The sequence below is a fragment of the Pan paniscus genome, chromosome 14 (genome assembly GCF_029289425.2).
Source record: "Pan paniscus chromosome 14, NHGRI_mPanPan1-v2.0_pri, whole genome shotgun sequence".
Classification (NCBI taxonomy): domain Eukaryota; kingdom Metazoa; phylum Chordata; class Mammalia; order Primates; family Hominidae; genus Pan; species Pan paniscus.
This window is the reverse complement of record NC_073263.2, coordinates 55,861,550-55,876,246: the sequence shown is the minus strand read 5'-3', so window position 1 is coordinate 55,876,246 and position 14,697 is coordinate 55,861,550. Positions and strand designations below refer to the sequence as shown.

The 14,697-nt window shown below is 33.8% G+C and overlaps 1 long non-coding RNA gene across 1 annotated transcript in view; it reads left to right on the top strand.

Annotated features, from left to right (window-relative positions):
• Positions 1-14,697, top strand: part of LOC129393644 (uncharacterized) — a 92,778-nt gene that overhangs the window by 38,833 nt on the left and 39,248 nt on the right. Inside the window, exon 2 of the long non-coding RNA XR_008620640.2 lies at positions 6,442-6,647. This is a non-coding gene — a long non-coding RNA (uncharacterized LOC129393644). The remainder of the gene's footprint in view (positions 1-6,441; positions 6,648-14,697) is intronic.

Genomic DNA, 14,697 nt, shown 5'->3' with positions numbered 1-14,697 from the left:
TGTTGGCAATATTCTATTTATTAAACTGGATGGTGATTGCATTGTGGTTCATGTAACAATAATTCATTATCCCTAAATTAATGTTTTATACACTTTTATGTGTGTTATATTTAATCATTAATAAAACATGAATGTGGTGTGCAAGATGATATGCATGATGCATTATACCTCCATTTGTATTAAAAGGAGAGTGTAGTATGTTTAAAATGTCTGTGCTTTTAAACACATTGACTATTTTTTTAAGGACAACCAATAAGTTGGAAAGAGTGGTTACACTGCGGGGAGAGACATAAATATGTAAGACAGCAATTGTGCCCTTCATATCATCAGGCAAAATACTAGCCTGGTGAGGGTTCCTATCCCTGCACCGCACTTGAAGAACTACTTGTCAGTCATTTGGTAGAAGGGCTAAGCTTTTGAAAATATATTTGTCTTCTTTTCTTAAATCAGCAAAGTGTCAGATAAGTCTAGTTTTTTCAATTGTGTAAATTCCACAGTTTAGCTGATGCAAAAATATTTGAAGTCCAGTCTATAGAAGTTTTCAATTAGCTACTTTGAAATATAACATTTAGTATAACTAACTGTCACTACATAAACTTCTGTAATATCTTGCAGCACTGAAAGCAGCAAATTGACCTAAAAGCACAAAAAGATGAATTAATGAAATGAATTGAATGAGCTATTATTTGTTCATTTTTAATTATAGCCAAGTTACATCTCTTACTGTATTTGGGGAAAATAATAGAAGAACAAAAAGCAAAATTAATTTTAAAAATAAAAACTGCTATTCTACTAAATGTACAGTTAGCTGTATACTGGACAAATCTTTTTTTTTCTGTTACAGAATACGTTTATAAATGCAATGACAGTATTATAAATATGTTTTGTTTGCATTGGAGAGGGTGACCCAACTCTTTCTTACTTATCTGTAACTGCTGTATTGCCTCAGTATGAGGTGAGAGGTGACGCAGCTGACTATTCATCCCTGCTTTCAGACGTCAGGAAAATCTGCAGGTGTCTTCTGAAATCCAAAGTCTGTTCTAAACTTGTTTTAGAAAAGCGACACACAATAAGTAATGATGAATGAGCCTCTCCTTGTGGTCACGAACTTTTGTAGAAATACTCCATTAAGTTTAAATCTTTTGAAAATATTGTGCCTCAAAGAGGTGCCAGCAAAAAATGAAAGTGATTCTGTATATCTTAAGGTGATGGTTCAGCATTTCAGTATATAGTAAGAATTTGAAAACTTTCTTTACCTGTGATCTCTATAGCTATATTGTCCCTGGGAATGCAATGTGATAATAGAGAATATGCTGTGATAATCTCACCAAAAATGCAATAGTGAAAATTGACGTGGGGATGTTTAGTTCTAAGTAGAAGAGGGCTACTCTGTTGCCACCAGTCTCATCAAAACATTTTAATTTGCAAGAGATGTTGGCAATTACATCTAGAGTGTTTTATCATCATCCACATTGCTGATTGAGATTCAGTGTGCATTTTAAACTACAAAAAAGGAAGCATGGATGAAAATATGGCCCAGAAACAAGTCCAAAATTGGTACAAGTGGTCCAATTATTTTCATGGTCAAATATTTTATAAACCTTCAGCAGAACAATCAATGATTATTAAACCCCTTTGAAATCTCACACCCTCAGTTGCTTGGTCATTTGGCTGTAGACTCTCCAGCTGTGGAGTTGGGGGAATGAAGATGAGAATATTTGACTATGTGTCTGTTTCTTTTACCTTTTCCAATAATGAGGACAGTAGTCAGTCTTACTCTGCATACAAGAAAGATTGTCATTTGGTTGAATTTTCTTTGGAATCTGTAGATAAAGGTTAGGAATTTAGGAAAACTTGGATATAAATCCTAAAAGAGCCCCTTATTCACTTTGTGGCCTTAGGCACTGTTTTAAACTCTCTGTGGCTCAGTGTCTTTATTTGTAAAATGGGAATGATCCACCTTGTGTTTGACTTTAAATTAAAAGAGCTTAGCAATGTGATACAGCAGATAATGGTGATTTTTAAAATGTTGACCTGAAGGCAAAACATTTGTGAAAAGGTTGTGTAATAATGATTATGGTCAAATATTAAGAAACATTTTTCAGTAGCTTAGAACAATGGCAAGATATATGTTAGTTTTCATAAAGTCAGTATTCATTAGAACTCAAAATTTTTAATATAATATTAAACATAATGGATCTCATTTACAAAAGCAGCATACCTACAATTTACCATGGTGCAAACTAAACAGCAAATGTGCAATAATCATATGGATAATACTGTAAATAAATCAATAGACATAAAAGAAACTCTAAATAAATGGAGTGCTGACAGATTTACGAATGGAAAGAGTCAACTTGTTAAACTGTCGGTTCATTGCCCCCAACAAATTTATAAATTTAAAGTAACCTTCAAATCTTCTGACATAACAATCTCATTCTAAAATTTCTAAAATTCAAATGCAATTTTACACAAGCAAGAATAGACAACAAAATATTGAAACGTGATTATAAAGAAAGAGAGGGCCAGTCACAGAAGCTCATGTCTGTAATTCCAACATTTTGGGAGACCAAGGCAAGAGGATCACTTAAAGCTGGTAGTTTGAGACTAGCCTGTGTAACACAAGAAGATCTCTTCTCTACTAAAGAAAAAATAGCCAGCTGTGGTCGCGTACACCTGTAGAGTCCCACCTACTTGAGAGGCTGAGGTGAGAGGATCACTGGAATCCCGGAGGTCAAGGCTGCAGTTAGCTGTCATTATGACACTGCACTCCAGCCTAGGTGACAGAGTCAGAACTAAATATATAAATAGATAGACAATAGATGATAGATGATAGATAGATAGATAGATAGATACATGGATAAATAAAAACAGAAGGGAGATGTTTTTCTTACCAAATAGTACAATATAAGATAAAGACATAAAATAGTGAAATGTTAATGTTGACATAACTTGGCCTACAGAACAATGGAACAGAGGTTCTGAAGAAAGCTCTATATATACATAAATTTAGAATTTGGAAAAAGTGATATCTCTAATAAGTGGTTTTGGAATTCCAACATCACTTATGTATAGATGCAAATAAAAATCTAAATGAATAAAAAGCATAATAATAAAAGCTTAAACTAAAATTATTAGAGCAATTATGGAAGAATTTGTGTAATGTCAATATTGAAAAGTGTGTTGAACAAATCATAAATAAATAACTTGGTAAATTTGAGTGAACAAAATTAAAATTATTTTAATTTTAAAATTTAATATAACACTATAAATATATGTAAAATGGGTATAAAAGCATAGAAGAAAATATTTGCAAAGTGAGTGATGAATATAATTGATTCAACATCAGTCCCATGAATGTGTAAAGCAGAATTTAGTTTTTTCTGTCATGCTTCAATTCATGTATAGAAAATATACTTGGATTCTATATTGTTCTTAACTAATAAAAACCATAAAAATAATGGGCATGAAATGGATCAGGCTGGTGCTGGTATGTATGCATTTAATCTAGATTTAAACTCTAAGTATAATGGGAAATTCTGAACAATTTTAAACAAAAAAAGTAAATAATCTGATGAACATTTTAAGATGCAAAACCTCATCGGTCTTTTTAGGTATTATATTATAGACAGTTTAGAGTGGAAGATTGGAGACTAGTTAAGAGACTAGTTAATGTCCTAATGCTAGTCAAAGATGATGGTAACTTGGACTTTAGACGTGATAGTTAAAGAGGAAAAAAAATCACGGTAACTTGGACTTTAGACATGTAAAGAGGAAAAAAAATCACAAATTGATGAAATTGCCTGGGTTTTTGTCTTGAGCCACTGGGTAGATACCGCTGGCAATTGCTAAGATGGAAAAGCCTCTTAGGGAGAGCATGTGAATTAAACAGGATTGGATGAAAGTTACTACTTCCTGAAGTAAACGGTTTCATTAGTAACCTGTAACTGAAATGTAATCAATTTAAGACTTTTCTGTTTCTAAGAAATATATTTTATCATAGTACCAAAAATTATAGCTATCCTAATTAAAATGATGGCAGAAGCCAATTAGACATGATATACACTTGTTTGTCACAAGTACTGAGAGATACTGAATCTAAATTAAAACATTATATGTAATTAACAAGTGGTGCTCTGTTCCATTTTTGCCGTCTTGCTTCCCATGCAAAATTTTAAAATTTTTGGGTAAAGATAAGGACATAGACTCACATCTTTCTTTGACTCCTCTAGTAGCTAACAGAGTATAACACTGTCAATACATAGTGATGAATGACTGGATGACTGCCTATCATGTGTGTTGTGTACATGTGCACATTTGGATTAGACTGACAGTGTGTAAACAAATTACCTTTGGAAACACAACATATTTGAAATTACATTACTAATTATTGTTATCATATTTAATAATAATGATATAAGTATCTGAAAGGGCTATAAGTCTTTAAAACTTTTTAAGAGTTTCCAAAACTTGCACTCTACCAGGGTCAAGTTCTACATCTCAAAAGAGTTAAACATATCTTTACCTAGAGATGCTTCATTTTTAAAATCTTGATATAAATGCTATCATGTTTTTTACTACAACTTTTTGTATTTTCTGCATCTTTTTTTTGTTTTTTTTTTGAGACGGAGTCTTGCTCTGTCACCCAGGCTGAAGTGCAGTGTCACCATCTCAGCTTAATGCAACCTCCACCTCCCGGGTTCAAGCAATTCTCTGCCTCAGCCTTCTGAGTAGCTGGGATCATGCCCAGCTAATTTTTTTGTATTTTTAGTAGACAGGGTTTCACCATCTTGGCCAGGCTGGTGTTGAAATCCTGACCTTGTGATCCGCCCACCTCGGCCTCCCAAAGTGCTGGGATTACAGGCATGAACCACCTCACCCCGCCAATTTTCTTTGTCTTATTCAAATGCTTAGTCAAATGCTCACCCCACCCATCCTTCTCCTGTCCCAACCCATGGTTCTTATGGCATTTTAAATGGAACTATTTCCAAATATGCCTCTTCTATCAGGCCATTGGTGCATTCTTGAATGCTGTGCAGGCCTCGAGATATAGTGTGTGCATTCCAATTCAAAGTCCTCCTCTCCATCTTGATGCTCTCCTGTATTTATTTTTATGCATAGCTCTAGGTAATCTTCGAAATATCGTTCCTCTGTTATCACTTTTTCTTCAGAGTACATTACTGTAGACTAAAAGTATGATCATATGATCATGCTACTTTTCTATTACAGAAAGAATGAAGGATGAAAATCCTTATACTTCTATAAATTTTCCTTTTAATTTGGAAAGTGACATCTTCCCCAGGCATTTTTATCTAGAAAACATTAGACAGTACTATGTCATAGGTCCACCTCCAGCAGCAGGGGATGTTGGAAAATTGAACTTTCCATCTATAAGTAAAAAAAAGGCCAATAACAAAAGGGAAGGTAGTGTGCTTCGTATGGCTATTTCATAGAGACTTCATGGTTCCCATGACAAAGTGTTATGCTGAATTCTTTTCTTGTTCTTCAATTATAACTTCTCTGAATCTTTCACTCCTGTTTTCACTCATCTCCAGTTCTCCTTAAATCTGATTGCAGTTTACTTTGAACAGCAATTAAAGGCCTACAAAACCTAGTTGATAAACTAGCATATCATCATATATGTTACATTGCTTCATTGCAAATGACAGATTTGACTGTCTTCATCTCTTACCACTCTTCATCTAGCTTGATACTCATTTTCCAAATTTTCTCCCCTGATGAGATCTCAACAGTAACAAATGAAATGAGAAATATTTAGGGTATACATCTTTAGGGAAAATAGCATAGCTCATACTAACTAATGTCAATATATAAGAAATAAATCTATAGGAAAGTGAGGTTTACTTTTTTAGAAACGAAGGCCATGTTAGTTCGCTGACTGTCAGTTGATCCTAGTTTTCTGGTTTTAAGTTCTGCCTACTTTCCCTTTTATGTTCTAGTTTCTAAAACATCACCTCCAGGTACCACTGATTACTGAAAGTGTGTATCCATTTTAATAACAGAAAGAGCCTGAGGTTTGGAATCAGAAATTATAGTTTAAGAGTCAAACTTGACCATATATGAGCACCAGGGACTCATTTTCTACATGTCTTTAAATGTGGGCTTCTTCATCTATAAAGTGATGATAATAGTGCTAGCCATAGAGGTAGTCCAGTTAATATAAGTGTTAAAACTTTGCACGTAGAAGAGGCTGAACAACACTTCTCTACTTTTACATCAATCAAACAATACAGTGTCCCAATGAACAACACTTTAACACTATAAATGAAGGCAATATGTAAGAAATTTAATCTTGAACTTGGAATATTTTTTATTATTTCCATGAATACGTTGGTAATATGTTTTTTTTTTAATTCTAAGCGATTGTAACCTAAGTCAATACTGTGACCCAAAGTTTACATGTTTTATCATGCTCTACAGGAGGAAGATGTTTCTTGTGTCTGATCAATAACACAGAAGCAACTGAAGAAACAATATGTGGATGCTTCAAAGATGAGTGAAAACATTTCTTCCAATACCCACCATTCTCAATTACAATTGATGATACTACTCTGGAGTGCTTTTGCACCTGTTGAACTGTTATGTTGAATAATAAATGATATCTGCTATGAAGACAAAAGGAAATTGTAAGTGATGTGGTAATCTTTAGTGCAAACCAGGAAGATAGTTGCAAAATTGTGAGAGAATTAAGGGAAAATGCATTGTTTGCTCATTCAAACTTACTCCCGTAAACATTTACAAATATCTTATTTTCTTAAAAAGGTAAAACTATGACTGACAGTTTAACACCTAATTTCTTATAAATTGCGATTAGAAGGTCAGGCAAATTTTTCTTTGATTATAATACAGAAAATGTTGAAAAAAAATTTATTTTTGCCCTTCTGTGTTTTGCTTAATATTTCTCATCTAAAGTACTTCCTTATTTTCTTTCTTTTTAACTCATCTTTGCCAGGCTTTCCAAAAGAGGTGTGTCCTCCATTGAGTATACCATGCTTGCTTTTGAAAGCAAGTACACTCAACTCATCCTTGATATTTGGAGTTGTACTGACCAAACTAGTACCTACCATGTGCCAGCTTAGATTTTTCACTGTTGTTTCAGAAGCATTAATTGCCTCTTTTCATCTCAGACTCTGTGCACCATTCTACTAATCTTATTTCCTCAAATGAACAATACTCTCCCACCATTTAATAATATTCGTTTACATGATTTCCTTCTGTCTGAAACGGTCTTTTCCTCCTATTTTTCTGGTTAACTACTATTCAATCTTTAGGTCTCATTTGAAAGGTTAGATCTTCCAGAAGGTATTCTCTGACCTTTTACATTTCTTAGGTCTTTTGCAATATGTATACCCTAAGCTCTGTGTATTTCTCCTATTATAATACTAATCAAAATTGGTCATAAGTTGAATTTAATCATCTGTCTTCCTGAGAAGGTCTGTGGGGGCAGAATCTGGATTGAGTATTCACTGCTGCAAGCCTACAAGGCAGCACTGTGTCTGTCGAGGGATAAATGGTAATAAATACTTTTTGAAGTAGTAAATTGACTTTTAAGATCCTTGAGAGCAAAGACTGTTGATTCTACTTCCTCCATGTGCTCCATACAGCATTCCATGAGGGTCCAAAGTCTATTAGAAGTCCTCAATACTTATCAAGTACATTCCAAGGATCCTAGAGTTAGGAGATGTTTTATAAACAGTCTAATATAAAATCTTCAACTTATACCACGTTGCAGAAGCAAAGGATCAAAGGCCACAAACCTGGTTGGTTTAATGGAGCACACTGAAACCCAGGTTTTCCAACATCTGAAAAAGGATTTCTCCACGACACTATGCTGCCATATGGGTGGATTCAGTTTCAGAGTTAAACTAGATTATTTATCCACCAAAACGCTACCACGGCTATTACAAACAAATGTCACCTTACAAGTTCTTCCCTCAGCCATCAGAAATAATGATCCCTATTGAATACCAAGTCATTGTAGAAGCTCTTGTAGAAGATTGTTAGATTTCAGAAACTTGTGAAAATTTTCTGTGTCCTGATGTCCTTGACATAAGTGAAAAAAACTTTCAAAAGTCTAATTGTTTTTTTCCCATTTACTCCACATAAACACGTGTGCACACACGCACACGCATACACATTTACAAACATCCTTCTACTATTCAACCATGTCTCAGTTTAGAGAAAAACACTGCAGACATTTAAATTTGGGCAACCATTCTAGTGCGTATAGTAATGGTCAATTTCCTGTAATGCTAAGTTATTCCCTAGGCTTTCAGTTAAATATTGTGGGCAGTGAATTCATCCTTTGAGAGAACTGAAGGAGCTATAAAGTACTTCATATAGTCATTTAGTAAAGTTATCCAAAGGAGTTAAAATTTCCCTAAGTGACTTACATGCTGAATTGTTTCACTGGGTCCATCACATTAAAAAAAGATATTTGTCATATAAAATTCTTTCTTCTGTAAGAATGAAACCACAGAACTTGACAATTTCTATGTTAATTAAATTTTGAATATTTTTCTTAACTTTTGTCGAATCACTGTGCAATTTCACACATCCATTTGTTATTTCATGCCTGACAAAAGATATGCGGTAAATAGTAAGGAGAAAACAAATCATTTGTTCTTTCTGTTGCTCTAAAAGTGTCTATATCTGCTAATTCATTGTTTTCATATCTCAGAAATCACAACTGTAGTCACACTCAGAAGTAATAATCTTTCTGCTTTAAGATTAGCACAACAGGATACTGGGCAGAAATCTTATAAACTTTTGGTATAACAAGTAAATATTAACATAAGATACATGCTAACTTCTAGCCTAGAGAGTTGTAGGTAGAAGTAGTCATAGACTTATGTTCATGGGTGAGGAAATAACTCATCTTTTAAGATATTGTTCTTGAGTTTGCAAAGTAAGATGACAAAATATAATTTTGTATAATTAATCATTTGTCGACAATTATTATTTAGACATTCTTAGGTCCTACAAGGCTAATGGGTTGTTGCTTTACTAGATAATTCATGGCAATTCAAATAGACATTGGTAAATATTTGAATTTGACATTTGATGCTGATTACATTTCAAATAGTATATCTAATGTAACATGCCTTCCTAATTGTGTGCTTGCATATCTGTGCGTTTGTGCATGTGTTAAAGAAATAATCAATCCTCTCTTTCCAAAACCCTAAACATCTCCATCATAACTGCATTAAACGAAAGGAAGAGAGATGAGACCTTAAGAGGAAAACAATGGCATTTTAAAAATAAATATGTAAAGTAGTTTCTAATCCTTTACTTTCACTTAATGAACTTGTGATATAAGATAGGTGTAATTAGAACTGTCAATACTGAATTTCAACTGTGCACTGCACTATGAATTTAATTTAAATTTTCCTATCCCTATTTTTCCCTTCCCATCACCTCTGGGAAAAATTGAAGCACTTGACTGCTACTGTGGCAAATTGGATCCTAATAAGTATGATGCTTTACTGCTTCTTGTTTTTGCTAAGATACAACTGCAATATTTCAGGAGAACTCACCTGGGCATTGATTCAACAAGAAATGTTGGTAGGCGCCTTCTATTTTCCACATTTTGATATCTCGGTGAATGACTTGCATATAAAGAGGCCCAGCAGCTGTTTTTTATCATTCACCAATGTGCTTGTCATTTCAACTTCAGGTTCCTCTGACTCACCTCTGGAGGCTTAGAAATAATACTTCTTTCCATGCTTCAAATTATTTGAGATTATAATTTTTAAAAATCTGAATAATGTAACTGATAAATATGCTTAGATATGAAGGGGTTGATTTCAGAAGGTATTCTAAAACTATCACCAACATCACAGGTCATGATAGGCCTTATTTAAAACTTGAATCATGTCTTGAGAAACCAACAACTATGATATAAACAACGAAAAGCAGAACACAATCAATAAGTCTTTTTTAAGGTAAGATAAAATATTTCGTGAAACAAAGCTTGTTAAATATTGTATAAATGGAGAAATTTGAAAGTGATATGAAATATAGTAAGTGCTAGTAAGAACAGGAACTTGTAGAACTTTCATGCAATGCTGCTAAGCATGTAAATTGGTTCAACTGCTTTGAAAGAATTTGGTAGTGCCTATTAAATCTGAATGTATCCATGATTCTGCACAAATATACATACATTTTTAGCCCTAAAGACACATACAAGAATGTTCATAGCATCATAATTCATAATAGACAAACCAGAAACTACTCAAATGTCCATCAATAATAGAATGGATAACAGAATAGATATAAGATGCAACATTTTTCAGCAATGAGAAAGAACAAACAGATGCCATAAGAAATAATATTAATTTCTCTCAGAAACACAATTTTTAATGACAGAAACTGGGAAAAACAAATCTGTATTGTTCAATTTCATTATCATGAGTTAAAAAAGAGTAAAATCTAACATAAGGAATAGAAATCACATTAATGGTTACCTATGAGGAAGCTTCTGGAGCGTTGATTGTGTCCTGTTTCAGTATATGAATGGTAGTGACATCAAAGATTTCCCTATGTGAAACTTTCCTCAGCTGCCTTATTATTTGACCACAATTTATATGTGTTTCAGATTTCAATTAAAAAGTTACCTTAAAAGGGGCAATATGAAGTATAACAAAATATGAGACATCCTCATGAAAAAACAGATCTTTCATTTCTACTTTCTTTGTTCTTCATAGTACTTCACATATATTTTTATTCCAGCCATAATATATTAATTATATTTGTATTTTACTATATTATAAAAATATTAAGTCACAGACTATGCATTACTATTCTTACATATCCAGGATCTAGTGAGGTGTCTATTACATGTTAGGTTGATTAATGATAATAATAAAAATTTTTAAAACTAACATTTGTTGAGTGCCTGTTATATGATGTCACTATTATTATAAATTATTTGTATATTAACTTATTTCAATTTTACAATTATCTGATTTAGTTAATATTAGTTCATATTTCATATAAGAAAACTCAAGCACTTGGTGGGGCAGTTATTTGCCCAAGGATGTATGCGAAGCAGTGGTAAAAAAAATAGGTCTGAAATTCAGACTACAGAGCTTAATTTCTTAACTACCATGCTACAAAGAGCAGGTTAAGCACGTAACAACACAGGATTGGCGAGCAGTAAGTTCTCAGTAACTGTGAGCTATGAATACACTATTCAGTTTATAAAGTAAGATAACATAGTGATTATTCTTCCTGTTGAAACTATAGAAGATGGAAATAGGCAGATACATTTATTCACACATATCACTCTGCAATAGGCATTGAAGATACAATGGATTAAAATATCAGATGAAGTCCTAGCTCTCAGAAATTAAGCTTTACTAGAAAAGACAAAATTTAATGAAATCATCACATTTGTTATAAGTGCTGTTAAGGAAATCTATTGAGTGCATAAACATACCTAATAGGGTGAAAGGCACACTGATAAAAGTAAAGGAAGCCAGTGTGACATAACTAGAGATGGCCAAGAGATGGCTGGTTTGAGAGAAAAGGGAGAGGAAGGCAGGGCCAGAGGATGCAGTTAAGTGGGTGAAGAACTTGAAGAAATGCAATCACAAAGAATTGGGGGATGACTGTGTGTATAAAGAATAACTTCATACGATCACCTTGAGTAAACTATGTTCTATGCTTTTAAGAAAATATTAGCAAAGTTATTTTAATAAGAAAAGACTGTGATGAAATTAAGTGAAAAAGACAAAGTTACTAGGGGTTAGACCTCTGATTCTGTAGGAGTCACTTCATTTTTGAAGTTTCTCAAGTATCTTTGTTTTAATGACTGTAAATAGAGTGGAATAATCTTGCGGTTTTCTCCACATACAAAGCAAATGATGATGCAGTCTGAGCATTACCTTATTCTACTGTGGTCTTTCAGCAAATCCTAGAAACACAAGTTTTAGGTGACTGTTATTTCCACTGCCCAAGTCAAAAGTCAATCGATGGTGGCTAAATACTGACAGAATTGGTGATGCTGGGATTCTGAAAGCATCTCTCCCCTTAGGCTGGATGGAAAAATGATGCTGCCTTTATAACATTCTGACATTCATCACTTTGTGTCATAGCTCTAAAATAAAATCCCTGGTGCCTGAGAACCTGACACATCCGCATCCGATCATGGTTGCAGGACTCATCAACCACCTTAGTGAATCCAGGGTGACACTGTGTGGCTGAACATCACTGTCCTGAAACAGTGAGGTGACAAGCAAGGTTCACTATAGGGTTTTGTTTTCTTTTAAATTTTGTTAATTTGGGTAATAAGTCAAAATCCTGAGAAGTAAAATTTATGTTTATAAGCATATTTGCCAAACAATGCAAATTTATTTTAAGTTAACCTATGTTCTATCTGCTTTCTGTAGAGCTAGAGCAAGAAATAGAACCAGTAACTATAACTGGTAGGTAGATTTTTTAAAAATTGCCGAAACAAGTGTTGGTATATTATACACAGTCTTGTGCAGTAGTGGGCATCATTGTCCTTGAGGTGCTCTGGAGGCTGGGAGGATATAGGGGGAGGAAGATACCAGCAGGGGAAGCTGTTAAGAGGGGAAGTTATTAACAGTAAAAGCCTATGATTGCTCATTAAGAACCACACTCTTAAAATTTTCAAATAATGATAACTGTTATTAATGAATACAATATATGCTGGCATTATTCTAAGTATTCTAAGTAACATCAATTCTAAGTAATTGAAAACATTATCTCATTCAATCCTTAAGACAAACATATGATGTAATTATTATTACTCCTACTTTACAAAGAACCTAAAAAGAATCTAGTGACTATTTTAGATTCCAAAGAACCTAAATAAGTCTAGTGACATAACATTAGCTTATGAAAGAAAATACTGGACCTCCAAACCAAATCTGTTTGCCCTTTCATCTCGTGACTCAAAATAAAAGAGTGTGGTCACGTTCTTGTAAAGTAGATGGAGTAATTTGGATTGAGGCAAGACCATTTTTCAAATCTCTCCTCAGTCTCTCTGGAGATAAGTACCTCTGAAGTAAGTCTCTTGCTGTTGTGTTTGATTATATCCTCTCCCCTCTTTCGGTTCATTATGGCTTTCTAGGTTTTAAGGTGCCTATGTTTAATTAAACCCCGGATAACATAAGCCAGTTAAAATGTCAGTCTTTAAAGCATGTGAAACTAATATTCAAAACACGTAATTGATAATTGTAGGAGTGAAGCTCGGTGAGTCTGGCATTTCCTTTCTGCAGTCTTGGGGAATCAAAAGAAAACTATACCAGGTCTAATTTTAAATATTTAACAGACAAAAAAAATTGACTATCCCAGAAAGAAATTATTTATAAGAAAAAACTTTTGTTTTTGTTTTATCTTAATTCTCATGCAAAAAAAGCATTTGCAGAAATGTTGACTGACTCCAAATGAGAAGTTTTTAAAATTAATATGGTATCGCATTATTTTGTCTTATTGTTCACCTATTTTGTCTGTCTGATTTGGTCCATGAAAAACTGCCTTACTTGTGTATTTTCATACATAATTTTTGATATATTAAGTATTTTAAGAAGTCAGAGTCAGTGGAAAGTGTTAGTGATGACCACTATGACCCTAACTCTGCCCTCAGCTTGAATTAACTTTAGGCAGGATTCTTCCTGACTCGAAGCCACTTAATTTTTTTTTTTTTTTTTAGAGAATTTACTTTAGAAAACTTGTAAATTATTTTCCTGTCATTTTAAAATGTAAATATTTTTGAAAGCCTCTTGCCAATTTTTCAACCCAGGAATGTCTTTCTCAAGAAGCAGGGAGTCATCTATTTAAAGTGTAATCATCAGGAAAGATAGTGCCCCTATTGCCCACTCTCTGTAGGAAGGTAGGAGCCTAACTTCTGGCATGCCCTGATGCCAGTTAAAAAACTACTTCCTGCTGAACGGGAAAGTCACACACCGGGGCCTGTCATTCAGCGGTGGGAGAGGGGAGGGATAGCATTAGGAGATATACCTAATGTAAATGACGAGTTAATGGGTGCAGCACACCAACATGGCGCATGTATACATATGTAACAATCCTGCACGTTGTGCACATGTACCCTAGAATTTAAAGTATAAAAAAAAAAAAAACTACTTGCTGCTATAAAGATGAGAAAAGTTTGTTTTTCTCTTGGATATAGCCAATAAGCAAACACAGATGGCCTATAACTCCTGCCTTATCCCAGTATTTAAAACTCTATAATCATGTTTGTTTCAACAGAGTTGAGTTCAGTCTTTCTCTTCTTGCAACAGAAGTATTAAATAAAGTCTTTCTTGCCTGTTTAGAGTTGTCGGGTGCAAGTTTTGCTTTGATATTAATCAGCAGCAGCTCCAAAAGGATTGATAAGATATTCTTAATCAATAATGGTGCTTTATTAAATAAAGTGCAAAGATAATAAAGCAAATACCAATCTTGCTCTATAATATAGAGTGTAGACAAAAGAGGCATGATAGTATAGTGCAGAAGATACAAGGGTTTGGAGTTGGGAGATATGGAATTCTAATTATGCCCCTGAATGACAAGTTCATACATAGCATAAGGCAGGGCTTCAGTGTGTACCTCTGAGATTATTCTTCCCTGTGCACATTCAGCGGAATTCGAGGAAGAATAGGAATAATAAAAATATACAATTAACTCACTAGGTAGACTGTATATTAA